This window comes from Meles meles, chromosome 3 (assembly GCF_922984935.1).
Source record: "Meles meles chromosome 3, mMelMel3.1 paternal haplotype, whole genome shotgun sequence".
In the NCBI taxonomy this organism is placed as follows: Eukaryota; Metazoa; Chordata; class Mammalia; order Carnivora; family Mustelidae; genus Meles; species Meles meles.
In genome coordinates this window covers 79,073,781-79,086,647 of record NC_060068.1, presented here as the reverse complement: position 1 = coordinate 79,086,647, position 12,867 = coordinate 79,073,781, and the positions used below count along the sequence as shown (strand labels likewise).

General features: G+C 47.0%; 1 protein-coding gene across 8 annotated transcripts in view; it reads right to left on the bottom strand.

Annotated features, from left to right (window-relative positions):
- Positions 1-12,867, bottom strand: part of LHFPL2 (LHFPL tetraspan subfamily member 2) — a 241,859-nt gene that overhangs the window by 128,830 nt on the left and 100,162 nt on the right. For all 8 annotated transcript variants that reach the window (XM_045998990.1, XM_045998991.1, XM_045998984.1 and 5 more), the window contains one exon: positions 10,503-10,576. The gene's annotated coding sequence lies outside the window, so the exon portion shown is untranslated. The remainder of the gene's footprint in view (positions 1-10,502; positions 10,577-12,867) is intronic.

The window sequence follows — 12,867 nt, the reverse complement described above, 5'->3', positions numbered from 1 at the left end:
TCGTTCACCTTTGGGGAATTCCTGATCGTCCTTTTTTTTGGGTCTCTTCCATCACACGTTTGTAAAGCTACTTCCTACTCCAAACATTAATTGCTATTTTCCTCTTAAAAAAAGGTTTCGGTGACACCACTGCATGGCACGTAAAACCACAATTCCCTCAGTGAAATAAATTACATCGCTGGGCTGGTACAAACAGTACAGCAGACTATTAGCAGGCCAGAACCGTTAATGGTGTGTGATGTGTTGCCATTCTCCCAAGACAAACATAAACACTTTCTCTACAATTTCTGGCTTTGCATCCTCCTTTCCAGCTACATTTTACCCCAGGAGGTCACATCTCAGCTGTCCCACAGGGCAGATGGTCCCTGGGCACAGCTTTCACTCAGCGGGCATTCCTCCCTGCAAACAAGGACTCTTGAACAAATCTGCTGCTGAGCTAATTTAATTTCTAAATGACTATTAATTTTACCTCCAGTCAAATACACGCTCTAGAACTCCTTTGATCCTAAAGGCAAAGGAAGCCCTGGGAAATGCCTGTGTCCAGAAGCTGTGTGCTGTGGACACGCTTAAACACGGGCCCTGAGTGCCAGGAAACTCCGTCCCCAGCAGGCTGATACGGAAATGGTGGGACCTGTGCTGAGGAGGGGCAATAGCCCTCAAAACATCAGCTACAAACACGCTTTGAGCACCTCATGTGGGGGGGTGCGTACAACAATTCAGACGAAACTTTCAGTAATGACTGGATCACTCAGGCTGACTTGCTCCTACTGTAGCTGCAATTACAATCACCACCTACTAGGTAGGCCTTACCTAGGTCATCAACTGATACCCATAAGTGGGTATGATTATCCCCCTTTTAAGGAGAAGGAAGCTAAGCCCCAGGAAGCCTAGTAACTTGCTGAAGGTCAGAGAGCCTGGATGTACAGAGCAGAGACTGGAACCCAAGCCTCCCTGAGCAAGGGTAGGCCTTCCCCACTACAAAACCCGCAGAGAAAGCCTTCCCCATCACAAAACCCGCCCAGACACCGACTCTGTCCTGCCCCGGCCCTGGACCAGCTCCAGCACTAAAATGCGGCTGGAAAGGGTTGTCTCCCAAACATTCTCTTCTCCCAAGAGCCTGATATATAATAGCTCTCAAGTGTTTACTAATTGGTACAATACCTAAACAGACTGCATAATCAGCAAACAAAATCCAACCCTGTGTATTTAATCATTAACATTTTTAGGTTATAGAAAAGGCACACTCCTTCGTTTCAGGATGAGCTGGGCTGCTTGTTAGGTACAACTGGGCTCCATCTGTAAGGACCAGAAGACAAGGACCAAGACATCCTTGGCACCTGGCCAGAACTGGAAGAAAAACTCGGTCCTCTCACAAAGACCCCAGGGTTCAGACGTTACAGAGGTTGATTAAACTGGGGTGGAGATCAGGGATTTAATTCCAGTTCCTGGGAAAGAGCACAGCAGGGGAAGTGATCAGCTAGAAAAAATACAGAAGGAATAAATGGAAGAAAAGACAGGGCACATTAACGACTTCGAATTTTAAAGTTCTCTGATTTGTAAAACCAAGAACAAGATACTTGTAAAATAACCAGACTTTAATTTTTACACCCCTACTCTCTATAAAACTACACTTACATCATTTATACCTTATATGGGGAGTAATCAATGATTGAAATAGTATATACATACTATTTCACTTTGCAATAAGAAAATCATGAATATGAACCAATCTTCTAACTTATTAAGATTAAACTTAAATATACGAGTTAGAATCCTATGAATACACAATTCCATCACATTTGAGCATTTAATTCTGTAAACATGAACGCTAATACATAAACCTCAGTAACTTCCTTTCCGCCCCTGTGGTTACAGACCTCTATAGACTTCTTTAAAAAAGATAGAGAACTACTGAAATGAAACTATACAACATGCAGTACAATAAGTAAAGAAATATAAAGTGTGCCTTCATGAACAGGCAACGACGCCACACTTTTGCACTAAAAGGTCTGCTTTCTAAATTATCTTTCATAAATGCTCAGGGCTCACGGCTGGGGAGTCAGGCACTCCCACCGCACATTTGCTTGTACTTTTAAGAATCCTGAAGAGACCAATCAGGTATTCCCCACACGTAAATGATGTCAAGAAACTAGATATTCCAAATAAGCTGTTTTTGTCGACGTTATCTGTAGTATTAATAATTGAATTTGTTTCTAATTTGCATGGTTTTGCACACAGCATATTTTCAGCTCAAGTAAAACATTTCCCATTCCCTTGCGAAGCCCCAGGCAGGCACTGCACACGAGGACACGCTCACCAATAACCCCATCCGCACTGGCAACAGCCCGCATGACAAATTCACATACCAGACTGGGGGCACTACCAAAAGATCATTCCCAAAGCCTGATTGTCACCAAAAAACAAAGTAATGATTTATGCAACTGTGCAAGATGAAGCTTGCTCTTTTTATTCAAGCTCTATTAATCTAGCCAATGGTCATCGTTCTTTGTCCTGCTGTGGAGACCAGGTCAGACCCTGTTCTGGCCTGCAACACTCCTGCCAGCTCTAGATCAGTAAGGCCTGTGTCTTTTAATACAGAACTGAAGCTGCTCAGCCAGCTGATTCTTTCTGTGGTCATCAATCTGGGTTAGACTACAGCTTGTCTTGTGACCCACCGGGAGATGGGATGTCTGCCACTATTTCCTGGAGAGAAGCAAGCACAAGTCCTATGAAGTCACTATCAGCAAAGTCAGGTGACCCAGTGAAAGGGCCATCAGGGAAGAAGAATTTCCAGAAACAACAGTGTTCTCTCTCCCTGAGGTGGCACAGAACACTCCACAGGAAAGCGGTCAGTGCCCATGGATCCAGAGGAAGCACACTCACCCAGGACATCAGTGCCACACAGTGAAGCCCAAAGGTCAACTTAAGAAGACACACACACCTCCATCCAGGCTAGAAGGGTGGGGGGATGGGCAGATGAACCAGGTTCTGGGGGTCAATGCAACTTACCAAACGGCAAACAAAAATATGTCCTCACTCAGTATTTGTGAATTTAAACAAAAATTCTTGACCTTACAAATTCTCTTCAGCAACTTTTAGAATTCTTTTTTTATTATTGTTAAGTAAAACCCTATCCCCAACATGGGGCTCTAACCCACAACTCTGAGAACAAGAGTTGCTTGCTTTACCGACTGAACCAGCCAGGCGCCCCCTCTCTGGCAACTTTTAATCTTGAATTACCCTCCAAAGCTATTCTAAATTTTAAAACTCTGTGTAATGGTAAATCTTTTCTTGTGAATTAACTGGGCAGTTCAACCAGGTGAGGGGCCCGAGAGCAGCAGCGTGGCTTCCCACTGTGGGCTTTTGGGTACAGCACATGGTAGCGACTCGGTTTATGTGCTCACAGCCAGTGACAGAAGCCAGTGCTGTGGTAACAACCCTGATTTGCTGGCTCCCGGTGTCTATCAGTATAGAGAAGTGAGTCCTCCTTCCATCACCGCAGGGCCCTCCCCCCTCAAACACACTCACACCAGCCTGTACACACACACGTGCACAACAGACTGAAAAGTTCCATGACTCCCATGGATCATGTTCCCCCTGGGCCACAGAAGGAGGGTGGGCCCCCAGCTGTGAGTACTGTTCGTAGGTGGAGAGGCCACTTCAAGCCTGTTTGTTCCACAGGTGTCTGGATTCCTCCAGGGAGGCTGCGAGGGGGGCCATCACCTCTCCACAGCCCAGGCTCTGCCCAACTCCACAGGGTACCATTCGCACACACAATATGGCAGTCCTTACTCCTGCCCACCCCCAAGCCTCAGAAGGCCTGTCTTCCCCTCAACTTCACTACCATCTTGAAGCAATCAAGTTTAATCTCAAATTAAATCTTGGAAGTTTAATCTCGCCACCTCTGGATTTTCTAATCTACATGTAATCACAATAAACCATATACAAGCTACTTGGCACCTCTTCTTACACTTTTTAAAGCCTATATAAATACCTCAGAGAGCACTGGACTAGGAGTCAGAAGCCCTACCTTCACTTATTCATTCACCTACCAAGTGCATAGTAAGCAACTACTGGATGCCAGGGACCAAAGTTATAAATGCGAATGGGCATGACAGACAAGGGCTCCTGCCCCCATGGGCTTTTGGGCAAGTCATTTGCTGTCTTTAACTGAAATCAAAGGATTTGGACAAGCTCTTTTAAGTCTCTTCCAGCTCTCCTACTGCACTCCCTACTTTACTGCCAAGGGGGACCTGAAGCATTCTGGAATGTTCTGCTTCCCTGAACAGATGTTATTTATACTTCATGTCCATATAGCTCGGGCTGCAGACGTGTGACTTATCTCAATTCTGCCAAGCACAAACGACTCGTTTTCATCCCAGAGTGGATTCGACTACATGGAGCCCTACGCTAGAAGGCCTACTGGCACACACATCTCAGCCTCCTTGGCACGGGGACCCTCATAGCTCATTCCCTGCACACAGAGGAAATCTGGTTCCTTCAGATCAAAACTACAGAAAAACAGGAGCAAGGCTGCCTGGGCTTCCTTGCATGTTGCCTGGGTTTGTTTATTTCTTCTTCATCAACTCACATCATTTCTGACACTGCACTTCAACTTCCTGGACACAGCCAGGGAGTAAAGCTTTTAAGAGGCACTGAAGTCTGGCCAATTTCTGATTAGCCACTGTAATGAAGGGAAGGAACAGCACACAGCCAGGTAAGAGGACTTTTGCCTCTAAGTAGTACAGGGCAATGATTCCTTTTTTTTTTTTTTTTTTTTTTTTCAAGATTTATTTACTTGCCAGATAGAGATTACAAGTAGGCAGAGAGGCAGGCAGAGAGAGAGAGAGAGGAGGAAGCAAGCTCCCTGCGGAGCAGAGAGCCCGATGCTGGGCTCGATCCCAGGACCCTGGGATCATGACCTGAGCTGAAGGCAGAGGCTTTAACCCGCTGAGCCATCCAGGTGCCCCAGGGCAATGATTCTTGAACGCAAGGTCGAGATGCATTAGGGAAACAAGTGAAACTCCCTCCCACTCCGTCCCTGCCCCCCAAATTACCCTCAGCTAACATTTCAGGAAAACACTAGGCTGGAGTTTTCTTTCTGGGGAGTTCCCAAGAGCACCACACCTACCTGAAAGGGAGATGCCTTCAGTTTCCATGATCACTTTATAGGGGGAAATATCAGCTCCTGAATCTAGGGGAGGTGGAGATTTTGAGTAGAACTCTACACACTCCATCTATGATCAAATGCACTTCACAGTGGTGAAGGTTTTTGTTAGCACATTTTTTTTTTTAAAGATTTTATTTATTTATTTGACAGAGAGAGATCACAAGTAGGCAGAGAGGCAGGCAGAGAGAGAGGGAAGCAGGCTCGCTGCTGAGCAGAGAGCCCGATGTGGGACTCGATCCAGGACCCTGAGATCATGACCCGAGCCGAAGGCAGCGGCTTAACCCACTGAGCCACCCAGGCGCCCTTGTTAGCACATTTTAATAGACGTTTTCTGTTTCTCAGAGCCAAGTTCATAAACATTAGGCAGAAATGTATGCATTTCATACAAATGTATGCAGAGAGGGAGAAGCTGGAGAGAAAGGCAATCAGACATGAGACAGTAAGAGTATGAATGAAGAGGGACATGGGAAGGGCTGGGTCCAGAAATAAACCAGCGAGCAGCAGCGATGTGGACACTTGATGGCACTGTCCTTCCTTATCATACACCCGGGCATTCCAGAAGTGACTCAACATTTCATGACTGTGTCAGATACACAAATCACCCTCCCCATCCTCCCTTCTCCAATCTCGCCCAGTACCACTCTGCCTTGCCCTGCCCACCCTGGTCACTTCGCTCCCCTTCTGAAAGAAACCAGGCTGCCTTGGGGAATGGTGCCAGCTGTGGCTGGTGCAGAGAAATATCTATTAACCGCTACTTTTCCCTTTCTTCTCTTGGAACAATCTTTATCATTCTCCTCTTCCTCCTCTCTCCTCTGTTTCTTCAATAATGATCACAGAGAACCTAATTTGCAAGTTAGAAGCCCAGGATAGAATCCCAGTTCCCCTACTGCCCTATTGGGAGACCAAGAATGAGTCCCAGAACTTCTCTCCGTCCACATAGGAAGGGATCCATGCCTACCGAGCAGGGCTCTAGGAAGTGGTAGACGTGAACATAAGCTAGGGACAGAACAGCACTAAGCAAACAGAAGGCACAGCTCTCACTTTCTTGCCAAATCCTCACTGTTCCTCACTGTAAGATTTAACACTTTGAACACTGCTCAGCTCAAAGGAATGTGATGACCATCGGGCTCCAAATAAATCACGTCAACAGGTTGACTGGCCAGCCTTCCCCAGAAGTAAAAGACACGATCCCAATTCTAAAGGAGCTCTCTTGTCTGGTGGATTCCCCTCTTTTCCGTGTGAATGCCATGCTCCTGAGGAACTGGCAGAGAGCTCTGTAGGGACACCGATCAACTGCTTTAAGTCACTAACTCGAGCTTAGAGCAGGGGAAGCTGCGTTCCTGCCCAGAACAGTGACTGCCCTCCCCAGGCCCTCCCCTGGTCCATGGAAATGCAGCTGTAGGGCCACTGGCAGGCAACAGGCCAGAGCCCCCAGAGGCCCTGCTCCACCCCCAAGGGCCATCTCACCATGATAAAGACCTCAAAGGGGCTAATGAAATTATCTCCTCTGCCTTTTATTCCTCAGTAACAACCACAAAATTAGATGAAATGACCCCCTGCTCCTCCAATTTAAGGCCTATTTTATGACCTCCAACCCCAATTCTCTCTCTTTTAAACGGATATAAGACCTTGAAGACCCACAAGCCAATGGGATTAGTAACTAACAGCTCCCTCCTCCAGGCGTGTTCTCCAGAGGGTGATTCTCCTTCTCCCAGGGTGGGGTCACGATCAGTTCAATCTTCATGCTTCAGAGACAGCCCCTTTGAACAAGATCAGATGTTTCTCCACCCCTGCCTGGTGCTCTGCTCAAAGGAGCAGCAGCCCCTTCTCACTCATGGCATTAAGGTCAACTCACCCAAAAAGGCGAAGGCAAAAGGAAGAGGTCAGCATGGTTAATTGTCCACCAGGCTCAGATGCAGGCCCCCTCAAACCATCACCTTGGGAGGGCTCATCACCCCAATAAAATGTGAAGTGCACTTTGAACCCAAGAACAAGGAGAATGAGGACTATTTACCCCAGCCTGCTGGGCTGCAATGAGAGCTTGGATTATTTGTTTTCTTTTCCAGTTTGCGACCAGAAAGGGGAGAAGGACACCCGGCAGCAACCCTAGGCAGGCAGGGGGAAAGGGCAGGGAGGTGAGCACCAGGGGTGGCTGTCAGAAAATAAAAGAGAGAAGAGATAAGCATCAACCGAGGTGGGCTAAAGGGAGCCAGGCAGGGGTCTGTCCAGCTTTGAAAAAGGGATTTGAGAGAATAGGATTCCAGAAGCCTCAGAAACCGTGCTATGTAAGAAACTCTTTCAAGAGAAATGGAAACATTTAAAATGCACAGTATTTACTCTTCATCATTAAAAGAGAGTGAAAGAGCTTCCTCTCCTATTTGGGAAAGTTATTTTTATTAACTAGTTGCCCAAAGGCCTCCTTCCACCTCGGGTCCATAATTGTAAGAAGATGCTGAGGAACAGGACACAGCCATTTCTTAACTGGAAGAGGACAGGGGAGTGATCACAATAACAGTCGCTTCATAAAGGAGAAGTCCAAGAGCATCTATTTATAAGCAAGTCATCCTGGAAACAGCTACTTATAAGTTATCTTGAAATCAACAACAAAATCCTACAGTGGATAAGACAAACCAGCCAACAAACCACAGCTGACAAGCCACCTGATCAAAGTACAAAGTGGCTCCTAAATAATATGCTGACTGTGCCCTGGACACGGAAAAAAAAGCAAACTCCCCCTCCCAGAGCTGTCAATTCCTGGGTGCAGCTTTGCAATGAAACCTAAAAGCCTATTTTGGAGACTTTGTTTCTTCCTTAAGAAGAAGAAAAGATAAAGGTTTCACCTGAAAAACAAACAAACAAACAAAAAAACCCCAGATACCTGAGGGGAGATGGGCAATTTCTTTTCTGTGCTATCTAGAACCACATGCAGTCTGGGTTCCCTGCCATTTCAGCAATAAAGGACAAGGTCAGTCCCTGCACACTAATGACACTGGGGCCTGAGACCAGCAGCACAGTGGCTGTGTCCGCTTGTTGCCTTTGCTCTGATGGCTCCCAAGTGTCTACCCTGGACACAAGGGGCCCATGCTGGACAGAGTCTTTGGATCAAGGCCAACACTCCAAAATGGCTATATTAAACACACACAGACACACACACACAGGTCCTGATATACAAATTCTGCTGAGGCATCAGCAGGCCCATCTCTCGAAACAGTAAACATTCCATGAAAGAAGAACCACTCCTCCCCCATATCCCAAACAAAGTTCAGAAGCTCTAAGAAAATCCAGGAACTGTATCACTTCTTGGGCTACTGAGAATGACGTGGGGTGGTCAAGGTTCGACTAGGGAATGCTGGTGAATTGTGTCTGGATGCATAGTGCCGTATGGAAGAAGCCCAGCTCGGGAACTTGATGACCTCACCCACCACCCACCACATTTGTTTTCTAACTAGATTAGACTTGTATTGTAAACCAGGAGTCGCTCTAAGAATCGGGTATCTCCTAGAAGCTCAATAAGCTGCTAATGCTTACCAGTTGGTAAGCACTCCCCAAGTATTTGGCGGCGTAAAGACCGGACACACAGCCACCACCTTACATATGGCCTCTGCAGGGATAGTGCAGCACACAACAGGCAATAATATCTCAAATTCCAAAACCTAAAAAGCTCAAACTCACTCATATCTTACCATCTGGGCTTTTAAACTGCAATTAATTTCCTTAATTTATTTTTCAAGCATGATAGACAAACTGGCTTCCATGGAGACTGCAAATCCCTAGGCAAAGCTCAAGTCCTCACTCTACCCAAGCAAGCCCTAGGAAATTTTAAGAACATGAAAAGGGTCAGCTGAGATTCAGACTTCTTGGGCTGCCTTGTCTTTCACTAAATTCTTGCACACAGCTGTGTATCTGGGGTTCAGCACCAGGCAAAAGAAACCGCAGCTATGTGACTGCTTTTACGTGCGACTCATCGGCCAGGACCTCTACTAGGAATGCAGAAACCGGAAGAAGACTCCTTTCTCTTTGCTTCAGTGCTCCACACACCTCACCAGAGTAGCTGGAAAGGCCAAACAATGAGTAGTGTTCATGGGGAGGCAGGAGAGGAAGGGAAGAGCAAAGACTCAAAACCATATTCTCCTATGTGAAGACCCGGGTCCCATGCTGGTTTCAATACTCAGTGAACTACCAGCCTGGGGGCTGCTACTCCCAATACCCAGGGTGAAACAAAATAGCATCAAGCCAATCAGCCCACATCTCAAAGAACCCATCATGCGGAGAAGTTTGGGAAAGACAGAGATGCAATGACTTAAAAGGTTTTTGCTAACCTTATTTAAACCCCAAATGTGTTTTAAGAGCAATTGCTCAAATCACTCAGAAATATTTTTATTTCCTTTTGGTTGTAAACTGGGCAAGTCTCTTGTTTGCTCCCTTACCGCCTACACATTTAGACACATGTTCAGTGCTGGGACTGACCAGGGCTCCCGGGGTCTCGCTGACAATGGTCTCTCCCAAGGCAGCCAGGAGGGCTGGCTGCTCATGGTCACAGGCTCTCACTTAGCAGATCAGTGCTCCATGACCTAGCTCCACTTATAATTCCATAGAAAGACGATGACATGAAAGCGCTTTTTCATTGGGGGAGGAATCTAAACTCGTTGACTATTATGGTAAATTCTCAATTATACGTGGTCATATGAGAAAGAGGCACTCTACAAATCATTTAATTGGCTTAGAAATACATTATGATGTTTTTGTCACCAAGAATGTTTTCTTCATCAAACATATTTATTCATTTATTGAAAGTCTGCTCCATGCCAGGAAATGGGCTAGGTGGGAGATGGCAGCAAAGGAACTCACAGACTAGAGGGAAAAGTTGTGCACGAACAAATACATCCAGCTCACACGGCGAGCGAGAGTGCTGTGTGAGCAGACAGGCTGTGATTGGTTCTGCTGTAAAGCCAAGAGGAAAGACTAGGCTCCAAAAAGCCTCTCGCTGAAACAGTCTGATCAATAACATATGATATTTCGGCTGGGTCTTAAATGAGGAAAAATAATTCTAAAGGACCAAACGCCCATGGACTGCAGAAGGGAGCCCAGCTCAAAGTAAAAAATGTTGGTAATGAGAAGGCCAGCAATGCCCAGGAGAAAGCCAGCCAAGTAAACACCTTCGCCCTGCAATTCCCCACAGGGGCAGGGGACCACTTCACACCTTTCTTATAGGAAATGTCACCCTACATAGAGGATTTTCTTTTTAATGAATGAGAACTCTGGGTAGTTATCAGAGCACATCGTCACGGCCAGAGTTTGCCTACAACCCACATGAGCATGAGCAGGTCCTTACCTGTGTGAGTGCTCTGTAACAAGGGGCAAAATCATAAGCCAGTTGTGAATTCAAGAGTCTGTTTCCCGGCCGACCTGAAAAACAATAAGAAAGGGCCATTTTGGTTAATCTTGAACAAGCAGTCTTTTAATGCACTCAGGAAAAGCCTGCAGACCACTCCAAGGGCTCCTTGGTCTCAAAGCCAGGAAGGGGGGTTGGGTCAGGGAGCCCTGGGTTAGAACCCCAGTGCTGGAACTCAGTGACAGTGTAACTGTAAGCCAGGTAGGTACTTAACCTCCGTTTCCTCCCCTGCAGTACCCTTCTCACTGAACAACCATGCCACGCCCAGAGTCACATGACTGAGCATGTGATGGGTTGGCTGCCCTCTGGGAGCTTACAATCCAGAGAGACAGAGACAGAAACAGGGAGTAATCAGGACCCCGATGCAGCTGATAAGAGGCAAGTAAGAAAAAGAGAAGGTGATGTGAAGCCTTTACAGAAGTACTAACTGGTCCCAGAGGGGTCAAAGGGAGCTCACCAGAGCAGTGACCCCCAAGCTAAGGTCTGACAAGCAGGAGTTGGCCAGACTAAGAGGACAAGCAAATAGCCAGCCTGGCAGAGGCACCAGCTAAGCTGGATGCTCTTGAAGCAGGAAGAATAGAGTGAGCTCTCCCAAGAAAGGGGTTAATGAGCATTGGAGTATTCCAGGGGCCAAGAGGAAGACTGGCAAGACAAGAAGCTGTGAAGGGAGGAAATCACAAAAGGCCTTGCAGCCATTTTAGGAGAGTCTGGACTTTACCTTAAGGTCAATGGCAAGACTATGAAGGGTCTTACAGAGGAGAGAAGCATGGTCCAGGAATACCACAGAAAAGAAGGTATTAAAGGAGGCCATGAGAGTCCCACTGATTGAGAGTCCCCTGAATGCCACCTCCCTGGCCTGTGTGCAGAGGAATGAGAGAAGGCTCTAGGCTGGGATCCCTCTGGCACTCCAGGCAACCACAGCTTCCCCAAGACTGGCTCCTCTAGCACGGGGCAATTCCCCAGAGGCAGACACCCCACTGGGAGTGGAGTCTGCCTGTCCCAACACACCCTCCAGAAGGTCAAGGCATGCCTGGTGTTCCTGTGGTTCTCAAAGTGTCCCCCCAGACTAGCAGCATCAGCATCAACTGGGAATGTGTTAGCAATCCAGATTCTCAGCCCACCCTAGACCTAGCAACTTAGAATCTGAGGGTGGGGCCCAGCCATGTGTGTTATTAAAAGCCCTCCAGGTGATCCAGGTGCTCTAAATGGGGGCAGTGCCAGGACTGGGGCTGGGGAGAGTGCAGAGTACAAAAGAGCTGGCCTGGCCTATGACCTATGGTGTCCATTTTTGTTCACACGAAAATGCCTGTCCTTGTTGATGCTCAGAACTCCTCCTAGCCCTGCAGATTGATGGGTAGAGAGCCCAGGGCCCACCACTGCAGGAGGATTTCATTTCCCCAAGAAACATTCATCTTTATTTCTTTTTTTTTTTAAAGCTTTTTAAAATTTTTTTTTAATATTTTATTTATTTGACAGAGAGAAACCACAACCGGCAGAGAGGCAGGCAGAGAGAGAGGAGGAAGCAGGCTCCCTGCTGAGCAGAGAGCCCGATGTGGGGCTCGATCCCAGGACCCTAGGAACCTGAGCCGAAGGCAGAGACTTTAACCCACTGAGCCACCCAGGCGCCCCCATCTTTATTTCTTTAAAGACTTCTTATTTTTAAGTAATCTCTGCACCCAATGTGAGTCTCAAACTCATGACTCCAAGATCAAGACCCGCATGTTCTTCCAACTGAGCCAGCCAGGCACCCTTCTTCCATTCATTTTCAATATTGAATGCTTCGCAGATTTGTCTGTCATCCTTGCTACAGGGCCATGCTTATCTCTGTATTGTTTCAACTTTATTTTACTTTTTATTTCTTTTTAAGATTTTATTTATTTGAGAGAGAGGAGAGATAGTGAGAGAGAACACAAGCAGGGAGGAGAGGGAAAAGCAGGCTCTCCCCTCTGCAGGGAGCCCAATGCGGGGCTCGATCCTAGGACCCTGGGATCACCACCTGAGCCGAAGGCAGATGCTTAACCGACTGAGCCACGTAGGCACCCCTGTGTGATTCCAATTTTAGTGTATGAGCCACTGAAGCAAGCACACACTTCTTCTCTTAGACAATACTTTTCCTCCCACCTAGATATAAAATCTGACTACTCGAGAAAAGAAACAGGCCATCCAGAAAGCTCCACGTGGTTTTATGAGAGGGTCAAGTTTCTTCCTGGAGTGTGGAGCACCCTCTGTGGTTACAGAGATGCCAAGGCCCAGGAGCCATCAAGTCATTCAGAGTTGAGAATAGCTCGCTTCAGCTGCCTCTCTC